We start from the raw sequence: 8,309 nt of genomic DNA, 5'->3' as shown, positions 1-8,309 counted from the left end.
ACATGGTGTTCATTATTGAAAATCCGTGTCGAGCACAGAAGTCCAACAATAGAACACCGCTCGGGTTCAGATCAGGGGGGCCGTTCCTCCCAATCACGCCCTTCCAGGTCTCACTGTCATTGCCCACGTGAGCATTGAAGTCACCCAGTAGAACGATAGAGTCCCCAGAAGGAGCGCTCTCCAGCACTTCCTCCAGGGACCCCAAGAAGGGTGGGTACTCTGAGCTGCTGTTTGGTGCATAGACACAAACAACAGTCAGGACCCGTCCCCCCACCCGAAGGCGGAGGGAGGCTACCCTCTCGTTCACCGGGGTGAACCCCAATGTGCAGGCGCCCAGCCGGGGGGCAATAAGTATACCCACACCTGCTCGACGCCTCTCACCGTGGGCAACTCCAGAGTGGAAGAGAGTCCAACCCCTCTCGAGAGGGCTTGTACCGGAACCCAAACTGTGTGTGGAGGCTAGTCCGACTATATCTAGTCGGAATCTTTCTGCCTCGCACACCAGCTCGGGCTCCTTTCCAGCCAGAGAGGTGACATTCCATGTCCCAAGAGCCAGCTTCTGCAGCCGGGGATCAGACCGCCAAGGTCCCCGCCTTTGGCTGCCGCCCAGCTAACATTGCACCCGACCCCTTCGGCCCCTCCCACAGGTGGTGAGCCCATGGGAAGGGGGACCCACGTTTCCATTTCGGGCTATGCCCGGCCGGGCCCCATGGGCGAAGGCCCGGCCACCAGACGCTCGCCTTCGAGCCCCGCCTCCAGGCCTGGCTCCAGAGGGAGGCCCCGGTGACCCGCGTCCGGGCGAGGGAAAACTAAGTCCATTTATATTACTCATCATAAGAGGCTTGTGAGCCGTGCTTTGTCTGGCCCCTCACCTAGGACCCGTTTGCCATGGGTGACCCTACCAGGGGCATGAAGCCCCCGACAGCATGGCTCCTAGGATCATAGGGGCACGCAAACCCCTCCACCACGATAAGGTGACGACTCGCGGAGGGGGGCCCTGGTTGTAAAAAAAAAAAGAAAAACAAAAGGGAAGGGTGACCGTCCGGGAATACCAGGTGCTGAAAGCCTTTTTTTTTTTTTTTTTTCCCACGTCAATTGTGAAAGGAAACTTTTACCACAGCCATCAAGTCCCGCCGCTGCTTGGCATGGTTTCAGGGGCGATTGTGTCTATAAAATGAAAAATTCTGAGCGGTCTCACGGCTTACGGCAATACTACCCTGAGAGCGCCCGCTCTCGTCCGATCTCGGAGGCTAAGCAGGGTCGGGCCTGGTTAGTACTTGGATGGGAGACCGCCTGGGAATACCAGTTACCGTAAGCTTTTTTTTTTTTTTTTTTTTTCTTATGTGCACTTCAATCGTTTAAGCCAAGAACTTTTTACAGCACCCATCACGAATGGCATTCGGAAACTGCAAGCCTAGTTTGAACTCCGACACTGAAACTACAACACGAGTTTAAAACCTACATTGTGTGGCGACAGCCATAGCATTGCAGTTCACGTTTTTACCGCTAGAGGACAGACTATGTACAGTGAATAAAGAGCATGGCTCCCTGTGAACTCAAAGCAGCAGTCTTTACTTGTAAAAGAACCCAGCACAACACATTGCGCTTCCATGTAGTGTTTTTACCTTTTTCATGACATTTATTTTGATACAGCCAAATGCAGGTTTTGTGCACTTCACTTTTCCGTTGGGCATTCGCGTAGAACCCTATTCCAGTTACGGCCAGATTCTTTTAGACTAGTGGTCCCCAAACTTTCTTGCGCCACGGACCGGCTACGCGTCAGAAATATTTTTGCGGACCTGCCTTTATATATATAAATAAACAATAAATCTATATAAATAAATACTACATTTATAATAAATATATATAAATAGGATTAAATAAAATGATACGACTGGCATAAAAACAAATATAAACCACATAAAAATAAAAGTCACCATTACGTTGAATTATTGGGAGCACCGAGCTTGTTTCTCAGAAACGAGCCGGTCCCATCCAGGCGTAATCGGAGACAATGAAACCCGAAGTGGTTAAGGTTTGTCTTTTAATGCAGGATGCTTGGTCTCCATGTGCCGAAGCAGTTTTGAAGGCTTCATTGGCTTGCTCGCTAGTTTCAGGGGCGATTGTGTCTATAAAATGCAAAATGTTGGGTCACCTCACGGCTTACGGCCATACTACCCTGAGAACGCCTGATCTCGTCTTATCTCGGAAGCTAAGCAGGGTCGGGCCTGGTTAGTACTTGGATGGGAGACTGCCTGGGAATACGAGGTGCTGTAAGCTTTTTCTTATGTGCACTTCAAGCTCTTTTTTTTTTTTTTTTTTCTTATGTGCACTTCAATCGTTTAAGCCAAGACCTTTTTACAACACCCATCACGAATGGCATTCGGAAACTGCAAGCCTAGTTTGAACTCCGACACTGAAACTACAACACGAGTTCAAAACCTCTATGTACAGTGAATAAAGAGCATGGCTCCCTGTGAACTCAAAGCAGCAGTCTTTACTTGTAAAAGAACCCAGCACAACACATTGCGCTTCCATGTAGTGTTTTTACCTTTTTCATGACATTTATTTTGATACAGCCAAATGCAGGTTTTGTGCACTTCACTTTTCCGTTGGGCATTCGCGTAGAACCCTATTCCAGTTACGGCCAGATTCTTTTAGACTAGTGGTCCCCAACCTTTCTTGCGCCACGGACCGGCTACGCGTCAGAAATATTTTTGCGGACCTGCCTTTATATATATAAATAAACAATAAATCTATATAAATAAATACTACATTTATAATAAGTATATATACCGTATTTGCCGGTGTATTGGTCGACCTTTTTCGATCCAAAATCGACCGAAAAAAATCGACCTCGACTTATACACCGCGTCATAAAATTTAACTTCGTATTCATCGCTTCAAATGTGATGGTAACCAAGGCCGTTTCTCATGCATCTCATTGTGCGTTGCACTTAGAAAATTTGAACCGGGCGGCGTGCGCGAGTGCGCGGCCCGCTGGAAGTCGAATGAGGCGCCGCGACCACCTCCGCGGTGCTTATAAACAGCCGATCCGCTCGGCGGGGGCTATTTTCGGCCACTTGGCTCGTGCGCACGGCCTCCCGGATGTGCCGGGCGGGTGCGCGATCTCGCCGGCCGCTGGAAGTCGAATGAGGCGCCGCGACCACCTCCGCGGTGCTTATAAACAGCCGATCCGCTCGGCGGGGGCTATTTTCGGCCACTTGGCTCGTGCGCACGGCCTCCCGGATGTGCCGGGCGGGTGCGCGAGCTCGCCGGCCGCTGGAAGTCGAATGAGGCGCCGCGACCACCTCCGCGGTGCTTATAAACAGCCGATCCGCTCGGCGGGGGCTATTTTCGGCCACTTGGCTCGTGCGCACGGCCTCCCGGATGTGCCGGGCGGGTGCGCGAGCTCGCCGGCCGCTGGAAGTCGAATGAGGCGCCGCGACCACCTCCGCGGTGCTTATAAACAGCCGATCCGCTCGGCGGGGGCTATTTTCGGCCACTTGGCTCGTGCGCACGGCCTCCCGGATGTGCCGGGCGGGTGCGCGATCTCGCCGGCCGCTGGAAGTCGAATGAGGCGCCGCGACCACCTCCGCGGTGCTTATAAACAGCCGATCCGCTCGGCGGGGGCTATTTTCGGCCACTTGGCTCGTGCGCACGGCCTCCCGGATGTGCCGGGCGGGTGCGCGAGCTCGCCGGCCGCTGGAAGTCGAATGAGGCGCCGCGACCACCTCCGCGGTGCTTATAAACAGCCGATCCGCTCGGCGGGGGCTATTTTCGGCCACTTGGCTCGTGCGCACGGCCTCCCGGATGTGCCGGGCGGGTGCGCGAGCTCGCCGGCCGCTGGAAGTCGAATGAGGCGCCGCGACCACCTCCGCGGTGCTTATAAACAGCCGATCCGCTCGGCGGGGGCTATTTTCGGCCACTTGGCTCGTGCGCACGGCCTCCCGGATGTGCCGGGCGGGTGCGCGAGCTCGCTGGCCGCTGGAAGTCGAATGAGGCGCCGCGACCACCTCCGCGGTGCTTATAAACAGCCGATCCGCTCGGCGGGGGCTATTTTCGGCCACTTGGCTCGTGCGCACGGCCTCCCGGATGTGCCGGGCGGGTGCGCGAGCTCGCCGGCCGCTGGAAGTCGAATGAGGCGCCGCGACCACCTCCGCGGTGCTTATAAACAGCCGATCCGCTCGGCGGGGGCTATTTTCGGCCACTTGGCTCGTGCGCACGGCCTCCCGGATGTGCCGGGCGGGTGCGCGAGCTCGCCGGCCGCTGGAAGTCGAATGAGGCGCCGCGACCACCTCCGCGGTGCTTATAAACAGCCGATCCGCTCGGCGGGGGCTATTTTCGGCCACTTGGCTCGTGCGCACGGCCTCCCGATGTGCCGGGCGGGTGCGCGGGCTCGCCGGCCGCTGGAAGTCGAATGAGGCGCCGCGACCACCTCCGCGGTGCTTATAAACAGCCGATCCGCTCGGCGGGGGCTATTTTCGGCCACTTGGCTCGTGCGCACGGCCTCCCGGATGTGCCGGGCGGGTGCGCGAGCTCGCCGGCCGCTGGAAGTCGAATGAGGCGCCGCGACCACCTCCGCGGTGCTTATAAACAGCCGATCCGCTCGGCGGGGGCTATTTTCGGCCACTTGGCTCGTGCGCACGGCCTCCCGGATGTGCCGGGCGGGTGCGCGAGCTCGCCGGCCGCTGGAAGTCGAATGAGGCGCCGCGACCACCTCCGCGGTGCTTATAAACAGCCGATCCGCTCGGCGGGGGCTATTTTCGGCCACTTGGCTCGTGCGCACGGCCTCCCGGATGTGCCGGGCGGGTGCGCGAGCTCGCCGGCCGCTGGAAGTCGAATGAGGCGCCGCGACCACCTCCGCGGTGCTTATAAACAGCCGATCCGCTCGGCGGGGGCTATTTTCGGCCACTTGGCTCGTGCGCACGGCCTCCCGGATGTGCCGGGCGGGTGCGCGGGCTCGCCGGCCGCTGGAAGTCGAATGAGGCGCCGCGACCACCTCCGCGGTGCTTATAAACAGCCGATCCGCTCGGCGGGGGCTATTTTCGGCCACTTGGCTCGTGCGCACGGCCTCCCGGATGTGCCGGGCGGGTGCGCGAGCTCGCCGGCCGCTGGAAGTCGAATGAGGCGCCGCGACCACCTCCGCGGTGCTTATAAACAGCCGATCCGCTCGGCGGGGGCTATTTTCGGCCACTTGGCTCGTGCGCACGGCCTCCCGGATGTGCCGGGCGGGTGCGCGGGCTCGCCGGCCGCTGGAAGTCGAATGAGGCGCCGCGACCACCTCCGCGGTGCTTATAAACAGCCGATCCGCTCGGCGGGGGCTATTTTCGGCCACTTGGCTCGTGCGCACGGCCTCCCGGATGTGCCGGGCGGGTGCGCGAGCTCGCCGGCCGCTGGAAGTCGAATGAGGCGCCGCGACCACCTCCGCGGTGCTTATAAACAGCCGATCCGCTCGGCGGGGGCTATTTTCGGCCACTTGGCTAGTGCGCACGGCCTCCCGGATGTGCCGGGCGGGTGCGCGAGCTCGCCGGCCGCTGGAAGTCGAATGAGGCGCCGCGACCACCTCCGCGGTGCTTATAAACAGCCGATCCGCTCGGCGGGGGCTATTTTCGGCCACTTGGCTCGTGCGCACGGCCTCCCGGATGTGCCGGGCGGGTGCGCGAGCTCGCTGGCCGCTGGAAGTCGAATGAGGCGCCGCGACCACCTCCGCGGTGCTTATAAACAGCCGATCCGCTCGGCGGGGGCTATTTTCGGCCACTTGGCTCGTGCGCACGGCCTCCCGGATGTGCCGGGCGGGTGCGCGAGCTCGCCGGCCGCTGGAAGTCGAATGAGGCGCCGCGACCACCTCCGCGGTGCTTATAAACAGCCGATCCGCTCGGCGGGGGCTATTTTCGGCCACTTGGCTCGTGCGCACGGCCTCCCGGATGTGCCGGGCGGGTGCGCGAGCTCGCCGTCCGCTGGAAGTCGAATGAGGCGCCGCGACCACCTCCGCGGTGCTTATAAACTGCCGATCCGCTCGGCGGGGGCTATTTTCGGCCACTTGGCTCGTGCGCACGGCCTCCCGGATGTGCCGGGCGCGTGCGCGAGCTCGCCGGCCGCTGGAAGTCGAATGAGGCGCCGCGACCACCTCCGCGGTGCTTATAAACAGCCGATCCGCTCGGCGGGGGCTATTTTCGGCCACTTGGCTCGTGCGCACGGCCTCCCGGATGTGCCGGGCGGGTGCGCGAGCTCGCCGGCCGCTGGAAGTCGAATGAGGCGCCGCGACCACCTCCGCGGTGCTTATAAACAGCCGATCCGCTCGGCGGGGGCTATTTTCGGCCACTTGGCTCGTGCGCACGGCCTCCCGGAGTTGCCGGGCGGGTACGCGAGCTCGCCGGCCGCTGGAAGTCGAATGAGGCGCCGCGACCACCTCCGCGGTGCTTACAAACAGCCGATCCGCTCGGCGGGGGCTATTTTCGTCCACTTGGCTCGTGCGCACGGCCTCCCGGATGTGCCGGGCGGGTGCGCGAGCTCGCCGGCCGCTGGAAGTCGAATGAGGCGCCGCGACCACCTCCGCGGTGCTTACAAACAGCCGATCCGCTCGGCGGGGGCTATTTTCGGCCACTTGGCTCGTGCGCACAGCCTCCCGGATGTGCCGGGCGGGTGCGCGAGCTCGCCGGCCGCTGGAAGTCGAATGAGGCGCCGCGGCCACCTCCGCGGTGCTTATAAACAGCCGATACGCTCGGCGGGGGCTATTTTCGGCCACTTGGCTCGTGCGCACGGCCTCCCGGATGTGCCGGGCGGGTGCGCGGGCTCGCCGGCCGCTGGAAGTCGAATGAGGCGCCGCGACCACCTCCGCGGTGCTTATAAACAGCCGATCCGCTCGGCGGGGGCTATTTTCGGCCACTTGGCTCGTGCGCACGGCCTCCCGGATGTGCCGGGCGGGTGCGCGAGCTCGCCGCCCGCTGGAAGTCGAATGAGGCGCCGCGACCACCTCCGCGGTGCTTATAAACAGCCGATCCGCTCGGCGGGGGCTATTTTCAGCCACTTGGCTCGTGCGCACGGCCTCCCGGATGTGCCGGGCGGGTGCGCGGGCTCGCCGGCCGCTGGAAGTCGAATGAGGCGCCGCGACCACCTCCGCGGTGCTTATAAACAGCCGATCCGCTCGGCGGGGGCTATTTTCGGCCACTTGGCTCGTGCGCACGGCCTCCCGGATGTGCCGGGCGGGTGCGCGAGCTCGCCGGCCGCTGGAAGTCGAATGAGGCGCCGCGACCACCTCCGCGGTGCTTATAAACAGCCGATCCGCTCGGCGGGGGCTATTTTCGGCCACTTGGCTCGTGCGCACGGCCTCCCGGATGTGCCGGGCGGGTGCGCGAGCTCGCCGGCCGCTGGAAGTCAAATGAGGCGCCGCGACCACCTCCGCGGTGCTTATAAACAGCCGATCCGCTCGGCGGGGGCTATTTTCGGCCACTTGGCTCGTGCGCACGGCCTCCCGGATGTGCCGGGCGGGTGCGCGAGCTCGCCGGCCGCTGGAAGTCGAATGAGGCGCCGCGACCACCTCCGCGGTGCTTCTAAACAGCCGATCCGCTCGGCGGGGGCTATTTTCGGCCACTTGGCTCGTGCGCACGGCCTCCCGGATGTGCCGGGCGGGTGCGCGAGCTCGCCGGCCGCTGGAAGTCGAATGAGGCGCCCGACCACCTCCGCGGTGCTTATAAACAGCCGATCCGCTCGGCGGGGGCTATTTTCGGCCACTTGGCTCGTGCGCACGGCCTCCCGGATGTGCCGGGCGGGTGCGCGAGCTTGCCGGCCGCTGGAAGTCGAATGAGGCGCCGCGACCACCTCCGCGGTGCTTATAAACAGCCGATCCGCTCGGCGGGGGCTATTTTCGGCCACTTGGCTCGTGCGCACGGCCTCCCGGATGTGCCGGGCGGGTGCGCGAGCTCGCCGGCCGCTGGAAGTCGAATGAGGCGCCCGACCACCTCCGCGGTGCTTATAAACAGCCGATCCGCTCGGCGGGGGCTATTTTCGGCCACTTGTCTCGTGCGCACGGCCTCCCGGATGTGCCGGGCGGGTGCGCGAGCTCGCCGGCCGCTGGAAGTCGAATGAGGCGCCGCGACCACCTCCGCGGTGCTTATAAACAGCCGATCCGCTCGGCGGGGGCTATTTTCGGCCACTTGGCTCGTGCGCACGGCCTCCCGGATGTGCCGGGCGGGTGCGCGAGCTCGCCGGCCGCTGGAAGTCCAATGAGGCGCCGCGATCTCCTCCGCGGTGCTTATAAAGTGCCGATCCGCTCGGCTTGGAGCTATTTCCGGCCTCCCGTTGGTGCC

At 62.2% G+C, this 8,309-nt stretch overlaps 2 pseudogenes; both read left to right on the top strand.

Moving 5' to 3' along the window:
• Nucleotides 1-1,199: 1,199 nt before the first annotated feature.
• On the top strand, nt 1,200-1,318 carry LOC125972960 (5S ribosomal RNA; annotated as a pseudogene).
• Nucleotides 1,319-2,161: 843 nt separating this feature from the next.
• On the top strand, nt 2,162-2,280 carry LOC125972953 (5S ribosomal RNA; annotated as a pseudogene).
• Nucleotides 2,281-8,309: the final 6,029 nt, after the last annotated feature.

Source organism: Syngnathus scovelli, chromosome 7 (assembly GCF_024217435.2).
Source record: "Syngnathus scovelli strain Florida chromosome 7, RoL_Ssco_1.2, whole genome shotgun sequence".
NCBI classification, from domain to species: domain Eukaryota; kingdom Metazoa; phylum Chordata; class Actinopteri; order Syngnathiformes; family Syngnathidae; genus Syngnathus; species Syngnathus scovelli.
The sequence above is the reverse complement of the archived record's forward strand: the minus strand, read 5'-3'. Positions and strand labels throughout refer to the sequence as shown.